Source organism: Palaemon carinicauda, chromosome 6 (assembly GCF_036898095.1).
Source record: "Palaemon carinicauda isolate YSFRI2023 chromosome 6, ASM3689809v2, whole genome shotgun sequence".
Taxonomy (NCBI): domain Eukaryota; kingdom Metazoa; phylum Arthropoda; class Malacostraca; order Decapoda; family Palaemonidae; genus Palaemon; species Palaemon carinicauda.
Genome location: NC_090730.1, coordinates 62,145,270 through 62,149,884, shown reverse-complemented (window position 1 = coordinate 62,149,884; position 4,615 = coordinate 62,145,270). Strand labels below are relative to the sequence as shown.

Genomic DNA, 4,615 nt, shown 5'->3' with positions numbered 1-4,615 from the left:
TCTATCTTATTATTTTTTTTTTCTTCCTCTTGTTTTTTTGAAATGGTGTGTTGGGCAGGCTTAATAGAAGGGCCATGGATGCCTGGTGGTTTATCAAGAGGTTGTCTTTTCCTTTTTCTGACTATTTTTCTTCTCAAAACCATCCTTACTGTCCTCCCTTCAGTTGAAGTGGCTATACTGGAGGGTATTTAGCCTTGCATGGTGTATCGGCTCCTACATGTTGACCAGTTTTTCCGACTTTTTAATATAGGCTATGGGGGTCATCAATCATTTTATTTATAATTCTGTACACATTGTTTTTGTTATAATTCTTGTTAATCTAGTTTTTAAGTATGACGTGTCTTTTTTATTTCTATTAATTCTTATGCTGTCTGGAGACATTGAGCGAAATCCGGGACCAGTGTGTCCTAGATTTTGTCAATGTCGTCTTCTGTATTGCAATATTCGGGGTCTTCATGCAAATATCCAAGACCTTACAGTTGCGTCCAGACAGTATGATATTCTTCTGTGCTCAGAAACTTTGGTTTCTAATATGAGGCACTCATCTGAGCTCCTTATAACTGGTTTTAAGAAGCCAATAATGTTGAAACGTGATGCCATCCCTAGGGCCAGGGGAATGACGGTGTATATTAGGACCGAGTACCCTGCTTCTCATAAGTCCTGCTATCAATGTGGATGTCATGAGATTCAGGTAATAAAAGTTTGTGGCAGGCATAACAGCTTTTATTTGTGTTCGATCTACCGGAATCCAGACATGGATGATTCTATCTTCGATTGTCTTCTTACCATTATGGCTAAGATACAAGAAGATGATGGAAAGGCTTCTTTTGTCTTTGTTGGTGATTTTAATGCTCACCATAGGGAGTGGTTAGGTTCTATCTCTCCTACCGATCGCCATGGCTTAAGAGCTTTAGAATTCGCCTCTGAATCAGGCTATGAGCAAATCATAAATGAAGCTACTCACAGGTCTGGTAATTGCTTGGACCTTGTATACACTGACTCCCCTGGCGTTATAACTAGTAAGGTTGGTTCTCCAGTCGGGACATCTGATCATGCCTTGATTTCATTATTAGTGAAGACTGAGCTGCCGGTTTCTGATATATCATATTTTTGTAAAATTTATTTGAAATCCCGAGCATACTGGAATGGGATTTTGCATGATCTTTTGTGCTTGAATTGGTCACAATTATATAATAGTGTATATCCTGTTGTCCCTTTGAATGAGAATCTAGTCAACATAATTGATAGGCGTATCCCTTCTCGTGTGCTAAGGTACCGAGTGAAGGACAAACCGTGGTTCAATGATGATTGCAGACGTGCTTATTTGGAGAAGCAGGAGGCCTATCACCTTTGGAAGGGTAACAGATCAGATTTGACATGGAACAACTGTACTCAGCCTCGAGCTTTTGCTCAGAGAGTTTATACCTCAACTGAAAAGGAGTACAATTTAACCATAAAAGAAACACTTTCTGGTACAACTCAGGAACGTAAATGGTGGTCTACCCTTAAATCTACACTCTTTGGTGTAGATGCAACAGTTCCTCCTTTACTTAAACCAGATGGCTCAGTCACTCACTGTCCAAAGGAAAAGGCAACCCTTTTGGCTGATGTTTTTGACAGTAAACAGAGTAATGAAAAACTTGAACTTCCTCATTCCTGTTTTCCTGAGGCTAAACTAACTAGTTTAGCTTTTCGATCTCGTGAGATTAAAGCTCTGTTGGTGAACCTTGATGCTTATGGAGGTGTAGACCCAAATGGTATTTTTCCTTTGTTTTTTATAAAGACAGCAGATTTCTTAGCTCCAAAGTTATCTGTTATATTGTGCAAGTTAGCAAGAAGAGGAGCTTTTAGCACTTGTTGGAGAATTGGTAATGTTACTCCTCTATGTAGATGTTTTTGTGGTAGCTCAAGTCCCACTGATTACCGCCCAATTTCCATAACTCCCATATTATCTAAAGTTTTTGAACGTCTGGCAAAACGTCTTAATAGGTTTACTGAAGGTAATCATCTACTCCCTAGTTTGCAATTTGGTTTTCGTAAAGGCCTTGGAGCATGTGATGCCCTTCTTACAATCTCCAATGCTGTGCAGAAATCCCTTGATTGTGGTCGGGAAGTTCGTATGATTGGCCTTGATTTTAGTGCTGCCTTTGACCGTGTTAATCATGAGGCCCTTTTTTTCAAACTGAAACAGGTGGGAGTGGGTGGGTCGTTTCTTAGCATTATTATTGATTTTTTAAGTAATAGATCTCAAAGAGTTGTTGTTGATGGGCACCATAGTGATTATAGGAATGTGATATCCGGTGTTCCACAGGGTAGTGTTCTTCGCCCATTACTTTTCATACTATATACACATGACATGTGGTTTGACCTAGAAAACAAGCTTGTTGCATATGCAGATGATGCTACTCTCTTTGCATCAATTCCATTCCCTGAATATAGATCTGGGGTTGGTGAATCCCTTAATAGAGATTTAGCTAGAATTAGTGCATGGTGCAAATTATGGGGTATGAAGTTGAATCCTAACAAAACTCAAAGTATGATTGTAAGTAGGTCAAGGACGGTGGCTCCTCAACATCCGGATCTCAGTATTGATAATGTTTCTTTAAATATGTATGACTCTTTCAAAATTTTTGGTGTGATTCTCGACGGCAAATTTACTTTTGAGAAACATGTAAGGTCTGTGTCTTCTTCAATTGCACAAAAAATAGGCTTATTGAGAAAGTCTTTTAAGATTTTTGGTGATCAATCTATTCTGAAGAAGTGTTTTAATTCTTTCATTCTACCTTGTTTTGATTATTGTTCTCTTGTCTGGTCTTCAGCTGCTGATTCTCATCTTAATTTGTTGGACAGAAACTTACGGCCTATTAAATTTCTTATTCCTGATCTAGATATTAATCTCTGGCACCGTCGATCAATTAGTTCATTATGTATGTTGCATAAGATTTTTCATAACATCCTTTACATTTCATAACATCCTTTACATTCAGATCTCCCTGGACAATTCTATCCTGTCCGGAATACTAGGCAGGCAGTTAATTCTAATAGCCAGGCCTTCTCCAACATGAGGCTCAATACTACGCAGTACTCTAAAAGTTTTATTCCAGCTGTTACCAAGTTGTGGAATGATCTTCCTAATCGGGTAGTTGAATCAGTAGAACTTCAAAAGTTCAAAGTTGTAGCAAATGCTTTTTTGTCGACCAGGTGGACATGAGTCTTTTTATAGATTATTTATGATATATTTGTTTTTGATATTGTTAATAGTTTATATGTGACATGTCTGTTTTGACGTTGTTACTTATTTTAGAATGATTTATTGTTAATTTGTTCTCTTCATTTATTCATTTCCTTATTTCCTTTCCTCACTGGGCTATTTTTCCCTGTTGGAGCCCCTGGGCTTATAGCATCTTGCTTTTCCAACTAGGGTTGTAGCTTGGATAATAATAATAATAATAATAATAATAATAATAATAATAATAATAATAATAATAATAATAAAGAAGTCGGACTTGTCTACAATTCTTCATCCAGTTCTCGTTTATTGACAATGACCTGGACTTTTAGGCATTTATTATGTAAGTTAATTCATCAGATATTAATGTAACTTTAGGCATATAATTTTTCCTATTTTAATGGGATTTTTCGATTTTTCATACATTAATTTTTTGTCATTAGTGGCCGTCTGGGCTTAGACTGACAATTTTACTCCCAACAAGGCTCCTTTCTCAAAATTGACTAGGTTACTAACAGTTCATTGACCCAGTATCTGAATTACAAGTAATAGATATAAATGTGCAAATTAAAACCACTAGCCAATAGCGTTATCATTTGTAGTGCTCATTTTCTCTTTGCTGACACACACACGCACGCACACACACACACACACACACACACAATGAATAGTCTGAAGGACACTCCAATATCAAACCATTGTTTTCTCGTCTTGAATAGTGCCATACCCTCTGTCTTGGGGTTAGAGTTCTCTTTTTATAGTTTATGTAGGAGATATTTATTATAGAGTTGTTACTGTTGTTAAAATAGGTTATAAATCCTGTATATATATATATATATATATATATATATATATATATATATATATATATATATATATATATATATGTGTGTATATATATATATATATATATATATATATATATATATATATATATATATATATATATATATATATATATATCAAGTCGTGAGTTTGAAGTGACCTAAAAGTACAACAAAAACAAAATTATTGCGTAGCGGAATGTTGGGGAAAATGGTCCTCATTTGTAGGGGAAAAGTAAAATCCTGTGTGGCAGACTGGCAGCCCTACTGCCCAGTCAGTTGGTCCTCGTCGCTCTTCACCCTAAGTGGTGTATCCTACGTATCTTGTGCATTTTATCGTAATAGACAATTAGAATCTAAGTTTTAATTAGTATCCATGCCCCATCACTCAAGGTTAAGTAAGTTACAAAACGTACATGGCACAGTGAATTTAGTGTCGTATTGTGAGAAGTTCATTTTAGGACGTTGACAATAGGAACCGACCGATGTCATTAACAGATAGTGGTAATTCTAGGAAGAGGGGAAGGGTTGGCCGCCCAGTTCTATTTTACATATACTCTTT

At 36.4% G+C, this 4,615-nt stretch overlaps 1 protein-coding gene across 1 annotated transcript in view; it reads left to right on the top strand.

The window, feature by feature from the left end:
- Positions 1 to 4,350: 4,350 nt before the first annotated feature.
- The window catches only part of LOC137642093 (cell adhesion molecule 3-like), a 516,757-nt gene continuing 516,492 nt past the window's right edge, over positions 4,351 to 4,615 (top strand). Inside the window, exon 1 of the mRNA XM_068374643.1 lies at positions 4,351 to 4,451. The gene's annotated coding sequence lies outside the window, so the exon portion shown is untranslated. The remainder of the gene's footprint in view (positions 4,452 to 4,615) is intronic.